Genomic DNA, 9,440 nt, shown 5'->3' with positions numbered 1-9,440 from the left:
CTGAAGCATTCCATTCTACTGGGCGAAGTTATGCTCATTACATCCTGACCTACCACAAATCCAATCACCAGATTTCCACTCCAGAAGTGGCGCATTGATTATTTAGCGGCATATCCTCAAAATCATCTGCCTCGCCCTCGGCGTTGGCGTCCATCATATCTACATCTGAAGAAAGCCTATCCCAATCGGACGCAGCATCTTCGGACGGATCCTCCTCAAGGTCTTGTGTGTCAAGTGCTGCTCTCCATACACTGTCGTCATACCATACAACAGCATCTATTACTGGGCCCTTGTCTTCATAGCAATCCGCTTGTTTCTGAAGATAATCAACTCTGTTTTGAAGATCTTCACGCTCCTTTTTTAATGTGCTACTGCCAGGTTTAGGGTGTTTCTGATCAAATGCCGCGAGCTTACTTAAAGCCTCCAGTGTGGCTTCCGCATGTTTCTCTTCCCATTTTTTCTTTCATTCTTTCTTTAAGCGAGTAGTCAATGTCTCTGTAAAAAGATCATATACCAACTTATAGCCTACTCACCACTCTCCAGATGGATTCTTCCAATAATCACCCCTCTCCCATCATAAGTAGGGTGTGTCTCGAGAAATTTCTGTGCACCGATCTCCTGCTTCGGCATCAAGCTGGCAATGAAGGTGGACTCGCTCATCTTAAATGTGGGTAGAGCTCCATTATCAGAGGCTATTGTGCTAGCACAAGGCATGGTCCTCCTGATGGATTGAAGTCGCTCTGTAATCTGTGAGTCCCTTAAGTTTGAGAATGCCGATATATGACAAGAGAGATGATTTTAACTTCAGTATGGCGGTTCTGGTATAATGTTGTGCTGTTGATTTTAACTTCAATATATATTTATGATGGCGGTTTTGGTATAGCGTTGAGCAGTTTGTTGACTTCATGATATTACACAGTTTAAATAATTCAAAGCGTTTGTATATCATTCAAAATATTGCGGTGTTTCCAGAATGTCTTATATACCAAAGCATTTGTAGTATTGATATATTGAAGTGATATATTAATAGAATGAAGTGATATATTGAAGTGATCCATTGCGCATTTTTCAAAACATAGTAGTATTGCAGTGATATGTACAATGAAATGCTGATGCTTTTAGCAAAATATTAGAGGGATTTGAAGACTATAACGTAAGGATTTTTTTAGCAGAAGTAATTTTTTACAGAATGCATTCAATCATCTCTATGGTAGGAATAGTTCTCACTGGCAAGGAGAACTATTCTGAATGGTCTCGGATGGTAAAACACACCCTCATCTACAATGAGTTGTGGAAAGAAGTGTGTGTCGGAGAAGAAGACAAAGACCCTGTGCAGCCTACATCAGATAAAGAACTTATCATTTGGGAAAACAAGAACAGCAAAGCCTATGCATTGATCGCAGCATCTGTAAATGAAGAAGTAAGTCATCATATTTCATCCTATTCCACTGCCTTTGAAGCTTTACAAAAGCTGAAAGAACTCTATGATTCACATTCTGCACTTGAAGTTGTTCAGCTCATGATTAAACTCTTCACTCTTGAACTGAAAAATAATGATCCTCTTGCTCTTGCATCTGAAATAAAGTCTATAATGCATGATATTAAATCCATTAAGGTTGAGCTGGATATCTCTCTTATTGCCTTTCTCAAAGCACTCTATCCTACCTACTCCAATTATCTTGAGTCATTACAAGCAAATGGAAATCTTAAAGATATAACGTTTGACTCTCTTGTGAAAAAGTTTGCTGAAAGAGAGAAAGCCTTTGGAAAGAAGACAGTCCCTGAATCTTCTGAAGAGACTATTTGCCTTGCTCATAAAGAAAAGCATCCTGCTCAAGATTCTACAAGAGGAAGAGGTGGACGAAGAGGAAGAGGAAGATACTTCAGAGGCAGGGGGGGCAAACATTCTCAAGGAGAAAAGGTAGATCTGCATTGCATTCGCTGCAAACGAAATGGATCACATGATGCTTCTACATGCAAGCTACCATGGGACAAAATTGAGCAGAGAAGAAATCAGTAGAAAGGTAAAACTGATGATACAGACAAAGGTAAAGCACCTGAATCCGCTCACTATATTGAGGCACAATGTAACATTGGAGTAAATGAAGATTTGTTTAATGCTTCACTTGCTTCTTCGAAAAATGATTGGCTGCTTGATTCAGGAGCAACCTGTCATATGACTCAGGAAAGATTTTTTTGAAGATTTCACTGACAATGTTGATGGAGCAGTATACTTTGCAGATCAGTCAAAAATCAAGCCATCAGGGCTTGGCACAATCAGGCTTAAACTGCCTGGTCTTCCAGACTTTCTTCTGGACCATGTTCTATATCTCCCACAGCTCAAGAGAAACTTGTTGTCCATGGTCCACATCCACCAGCAAGGTCACTCCATTCATATGTTTGATGGAAAGCTTGAGGTAAGAAAGGCATTTGACCACTCACTTGTCATGAGGGGAATAGAAGAAGAAAGACTTCTTAAACTGCAAGGAACCTCTGCTCATGCACAACATTTCTCATATATTTCTCATCATGAAGAAGGTACACTTCCATCAAGTTTATTATGGCATGCTAGATTTGGACATTTAAACTATGACAGTCTTCGCTTATTAAAGAAAAATGGTGTTGCTGGTTTGCCTACAATTCCTAGAAAACAGAAGCAATGTGATGCTTGCATTCTAGGAAAGCATAGCAAACAGTCTTTTCATGATTCACATTCAAGAGCACTTAGGAAGCTTGACCTCATTCATTCAAATTTATGTGGTCCAATGCCTGTTCCTTCTGCAAATGGAAATAAATATATCATGACATTTATTGATGATTACACCAGAATGTGTTGGGTTTATTTATTGAAGAACAAATCTGATGCTTTTCAAACATTCAAGAATTTTCATAAGTGGATTGAAAATGATGCACAATCTCATATTGGGTCTATTCGCACTGATAATGGAAAAGAATATACATCAAATGAATTTGAAAACTATCTTCGCCAACATGGGATCAAACATCAAACAACTGTACCTTATAATCCCCAACAGAATGGTGTAGCAGAAAGAATGAATAGAACAATCTTGAATATGGTACGATCCATGCTTTTCTTCAAAAATGTAAAGATAATGTTTTGGGCTGATGCCGTTCTATGTGCTGCATATATAAAGAATAGATGTCCATCTAGTGCTGTAAGAAACAAGACTCCTTATGAATTGTGGTATGGACATGTTCCTTCGGTAAAACACCTCAGGATTTTTGGTTCCACCTGTTATGCTTTAATACCAAAGGTACATAGAAACAAACTTGGTGCTAGAAGTCGTAAGTGTATCTTCCTGGGGTATTCAAACACCTCTAAAACATATCGTCTCTATGATGAAGTAAATAAAAAGTTTGTTGTATCTAGAGATGTCATTTTTCTTGAATCATCCAAATCTGACAATGTTGTTGAGCGGCAACTTGATCGCTTGGATAGATTCACAAAAACGAAATCATTTCAAGAGTTTGATAATCAGATTCCACATCTTGAAGGGGGGATTCCCATACTAGATCAACATGTGGAATCTTCTTCTGATGAACAATCTCCCTTGCATGAAACTCCAACACCGGATGATCCTTTAAGTGATGTAATTGATAGAATTGGGAGACTCAATCTTGATTCAGTCCCAACTCAATCAACAGAGCAGCTTGGACCATCTCAGAAAGGTCCCCCAAAGTGGCTGACAAAGACACTTGAAAGTGTTCATCCTGATGAAATCGGAAAAACAGGAACCAGAAATACAAACCAACAAGATGGAGGTGATGCAGATAACTCTAATTCACCTGTTGATATGGATGTTACTTATGATTGTGAATTGAACTTGTCTACAGATTTTGAACCAACTTCCTTCAAAGAAGCTGCTTCTCATGATTAATGGAAAGAAGCAATGCAGAAGGAGTATGATGCCCTCATAAAGAATGGCACTTGGAAGCTGGTTGATCCTCCATTTGGAACCAAACCAATTGGCTGCAAGTGGGTCTACAAGAACAAGTACAAAGCTGATGGCTCACTTGACAAGCACAAAGCTAGGCTTGTGGCAAAAGGTTTTGCACAAAAGGAAGGGGTCGATTATGAGGAAACTTTTGCCCCCACAGCAAAATGGGCCACCATCCGGACACTCTTTGCACTATCTGCTCAGAACAGTTGGAAAGTCCATCAAATGGATGTAAAAACTGCATTCTTGAATGGAGATCTAAAAGAGAATGTTTTTATGTCCCAGCCTGAAGGATTTGCTGTGAAAGGACATGAACACAAAGTATGCAAACTTGTGAAGTCCTTGTATGGCCTCAAACAAGCACCACAAGCCTAGTATGAAAAACTAACTGAACATCTTCTGAAACTCAACTTCAAACATTTTCATCTTGATGATGCAACTTTATTTGTCAAGAAAGTTGGCAAAACAGTTGTATATCTTGTGGTATATGTAGATGATCTTTTAATGACAGGGAACAATGAAAGCTATATTGCATCCATAAAGAAAGAATTAGGAAAAAGTTTTGAAATGACTGATTTGGGCTATGTTCATTACTATCTTGGCATTGAAGTAACCCAACATCCAAAATCCATATTTCTTTCTCAAAAGAAATACATTGGAGATTTGTTAAACAGATTTGGCATGACAAAGTGCAATCCTCTTTCTACTCCAATGGAACAAAACTTGAAGCTCACATCTATTGAAGGAAAGGAATTTGAGGATGCAACAAAGTATAGACAGCTTGTAGGAAGTCTCATCTACCTCACTACTACCAAACCAGACATTTCATTTGCTGTTGAAATCCTCTCCAGGTTTATGAAAAAGCCTTGTGAGGGACATTGGTCTGCTGCAAAAAGAGTTCTAAGGTACTTGAAGGGAACTCAAGACCTTGGAATCAAGTATACACAGGTGGACGACTGCAGCTTGATTGGATACTCTGATTCAGACTTCGATGGAGACAAAGAAACTGGGGTATCTACTTCAGGATATGCTATGAGTCTTGGATCAGGAGCTGTCTCCTGGAGATCACGCAAACAATCAGTTCCAGCAGATTCCACAACAGAAGCAGAATACGTGGCAGCAGCTGAAGCAACGAAAGAAATTGTGTGGCTCAGGAAAATTCTTGAAGATTTGCAGGTAAAACAAGTACAATCAACTCCACTCATGATTGATAACACCTCTGCAATAAAGTTGGCCAAGAACCCAAAGTTCCATGATCGTACTAAGCACATCAATACTAAATATCATCTGATCCGACATCATGTTGAGGCCAAAACAATCCATCTCCGTCATTGTTCCACAAATGAGCAAATTGCAGACATCTTCACCAAAGCGCTTGGAAGAGAAAAGCTTGAAAGATTCAGAACGATGCTTGGACTCACCAACATCCCTTCAGATTAAGGGGGGAATGTTCACACCTAATCTTCAACGGTTGGGTAAACTGGAACGTGAACAGTCATCAAGAAGATGAACTAATCCGTCCCATTTTATGTATATAAACAATAGTTATCTAATGAAATAATCAGTCAGTTTTCTTCTGCCCATTTTGGAGTTACCCTGGCCTGACAATTTAAAGCATACAAAGAATGCATAAAAACAATAAATATATATATTTATATATAATTGGTTTAATATTATGTTTTTGGAAATTAAAAATAGAAATAAAACAATTTTAATTGTATATTATTTTATATATTATTAATTAAAATTAAACGCAAATAAATGAGATAAAAATCATCAATATTAAAAAATCATGATAATTTTAATTAACATATAATATGAAAACTAATACTAAACTAAAACATATATATATATATATATATATAACTGATTTAAAATATTTAAATTTTAAATAATAAATAAAATAAATAATATATTTCAATAACCCAAAATTATATATATACATATATTTCAGTTTTTATGTTTTTTTTTTTATTCATTATATATATTTTTAAAACGTATTATTTTTTAATTAATTAATTATTTTATACAATTTATTTTTTCATTTTGTTTAATTCATCTTTAACCTTCGTACTTTTCTCTTTTATGTGGTATTTTAATAAATCAATCGATATTTATGTTTATTTTTTAATAAATCATATGTATAAATAATCATTTATTAAAATGATGCATAAATATATAATAATTATAAAAATTAAAATTAAAATTAAAGTAAATAATAATTAAATGGGAGGTGTCAAGTTTTACTAGCACAATCGATTGAGGATGGGCCTCATCAGCAAGGCGACCTAGGATCAAACCTCATGGGGTGGTTGTGCCCTATGCTAGGGGAGGAGACCTACTAAAAAATCCATTCAACTAAGCACTAGTGTGGCCAGGTGCGATCCTTGAGTGACTTTGATAGCTTAGATACCCCTAGGTCATGACTCCTCAAGCCACAATTCAACCCTAAAAGATCACAGACAACTTGACAAACAAAACAAAACAAATTACACTAAAGGTGTTCCTCTGTGGAGCTGGACTAGGCAAATTCATTCAATCATATTGAATTTCGTCCTCCTTTGTCCAATATGTTTTTACCACGTGGAACGAATCACCGGTAACTTGTTCTTGGAGCTTCTTCTTTGTTTTCTCAGGGTCATTTGATTGAGCCAAAGTTCGATCGTTTCTTGCCTCTGAGATCGAGAAAACACTCAAGCCAAATGGCATCGCAGTAATGTTGGTCTCCCTGCAGCGTCTGAACATGGGAAATCCCTCCAACCTCATGCATTCTCTGAGCCCTGTGGTGGCCCTCGCCCCTGACATTGAATCATAGCTATGCGATTTTCTTACCCAATGTAAAAGACATCAATGACCGTAAACACCATATTTATGTGCAAATTGGGGGTAACAGTAACAACACTATCAATGTAGATGCAGGGTGGTTCTCGGCTTCTTATCCAAAGCAGAACCAAGCATTTGATACTTATGCCCTCAATATGAGTGGATTCGAGTCTTTGTCATCGACGTCTCTCAACTCGATAAAGCAAGTAGTGCAAGATAATGGCAGCAGCAGAAGCAAAGAGTGTTTTGACATTGTAGGATGGCAAGATAATGGCAGCAGCAGAAGCAAAGGGTGTTTTGACATTGTAGGATGGCTAAGTGAAATGAGTGTTAGGTATCAGGATTTCGTGGTTGTGAAAATGGGATTCGAACATGTGACCAGAGAGATGATGAATATGAGAGGAACATGATTCATGTGTCTCATTAAAGAGCTCTTCTTGCAGTTGTCTTCAAAATTATCTGAAAAAGTTAAATGGAAATGCCCGCAGTTCCTTCAAACTCACAGAGATCATGGTGTCTTCATTCATCGATGGTAAGGCATCGTTGGTAATCGCTATTTATATGGGGGAATGGCCATATTGTAATAGGATGAGGAAAACTGGTTTTTTCTGGATTTAGTCATTGGTGATCAATCATTGGCAAAAAATTATTGTCAAACTTATTGGGTTTACATGTGGCATGAGCAAGCAGTTGCACAGGAGACCCTAAGCACCTTACATAAAAAAAATCTTGTCAAACTAATTAGGTTTACATGTGGCATGAGCAAGTAGTTGCACGAGGGACACTAAGCACTTTACACAACATTAAATGCTATTTATCCTCACACACAATAAACATCTCAATACATAGTATGTATCGTAACAAGCAATAAACATGGTATTGAATGTTATGTATTTTGGGAAGAAATAAGCATATTGTTACATATTTTTCATGTATTTTAAAATTCACATGATATTAAATCCTTTGTATCTTTAAATGTGATAAGTACTATGTTACTTTGTACTTTAAAATATATTTATATTTAAAATTATAGGTACAAAATATTTAATATTATATAGGTTAATGTATGGCGTAAAGAATTTTATAATTTGTGTGTTATGTTTAATATAAATGATTATGGTGTAGCACATGGCTACTCAAGGTATAAGAACCTTAAATCAAGTTGGTGAGCCAGATAATTCCACTCTATGGGCTCAAGGTTGGTTGTCTACTTGGGCTCTTAACTTGCCTAAATATTGGCATCAGCTATGACACAACTATATGGGGGCCCTAAATATCTCTCATGTTAGAATTCAAGATAGAGAAGATGAGCTCCAATGGATACACTCTCCATTTGGGGAGTATTCTCCAAAGGAAGGATATTTGTTTTTATATGTTGGGACGGAACTTGAGGAACATGAATGGTGATGGAAGCATGTCTAGAAATTTAAGTGCCCAGCAAAAGCTTGTGTGTTCCTATGGTGTTTATTGAAGGATAAAGTTCTGACAGAGGAAACTTTAAGGAAGAGACGTTTGGTTGGTCCATCACGATGACCTTTATGAAAAAATGCGGAGGAATTTGTTGAGCAGTTATTCTTGTCTTGTCCTATAACTATTTACGTATGGAACTTGGTACGCAATGCACTATTTGTAGAGCTTCGATGGAATGGTGAGTCTTTTAATTCGACCTGTCTCTCTTGGTGGAACTCTACCTCTCCCAAGAAGTTGAGGAACATCCCTCCCCTTATAAGTTGGGGCATCTAGCTTGGGAGGAATAAAGCAATCTTTCACGACAAGGTTATATCCCCCAATCGTTTTGGGGCTCATGTTATTGCTTTATTTGAGCTCCTTCTTGCTAAAGATTTTTTAGTTTCACTTGACTCACCATCATGGGTTAAGGAAGTGTTTAGGAATGTTGCAAATTGAGAGGGACGATAGTATATATAGGGTTATTTTATATTATTAGAAATTAAAAAATTAAAAATTAAGGAATAGTGGTAATTGAAAAATAAAAAGAAATAAAGATTGTCAAATAATTTGATTTAATTATAATACGAGAGGGAGAAGGCATATAAGCATTAGAAAATTGAAAGTTAATGAACAATGAAGATTGAAAATTCATAATGGAATATAAAAAGAGCTTTCCAAATAATGAAAGTCTAAAATGAAATGGGCCTAAGAAGTTAAAATGGAAGAAATTAATGCCGTGAAGTCAATTAAATTTCGGCAAAATTCTAATACATAGTAAGAAGATCTCCAAACTACAAGCCCAAGAAAGCTGGAAAATCGATGAGTTCCCAAAACATTTGTTTGTAAGCTAATTCTAGAAAATGTGAACAATTGAAGCTCAAGGAAATATACAACACTCAAAATCACGTATGTTTTATTAACTAAAAAAATAGAAAATACAATGGTACAATTTCAACACTAAACACACTCACTCACTCATTGATTATTAAAACCTCACCCACACTTCCTTTGTAGGTGTGGGGCTATGGTTAAAACAAAGTAAGAAAACCTAAAAATAGCCTTGGGAAAAGTGCCCTGATCTGCATAGATAATTTCCTATATTAGAGCCTCAAAGAGTAAAGCATGCATGAATGGAAGCCACAATCTCCTAGTGGTCCTTGACCTATCCTAAACAAGGAATCACTCCTCAATAATGCAGTTTACCAATTC

General features: G+C 36.6%; 1 pseudogene; it reads left to right on the top strand.

Moving 5' to 3' along the window:
- Positions 1 to 640: 640 nt before the first annotated feature.
- LOC149144925 (uncharacterized) lies at positions 641 to 7,318 on the top strand (annotated as a pseudogene).
- The last annotated feature ends 2,122 nt before the right edge of the window (positions 7,319 to 9,440 follow it).

The sequence above is a fragment of the Pinus tabuliformis genome, chromosome X, assembly GCF_031772625.1.
Source record: "Pinus tabuliformis cultivar Carrire ecotype Pingquan chromosome X, CPIR1, whole genome shotgun sequence".
Classification (NCBI taxonomy): Eukaryota; Viridiplantae; Streptophyta; class Pinopsida; order Pinales; family Pinaceae; genus Pinus; species Pinus tabuliformis.
The sequence above is the reverse complement of the archived record's forward strand: the minus strand, read 5'-3'. Positions and strand labels throughout refer to the sequence as shown.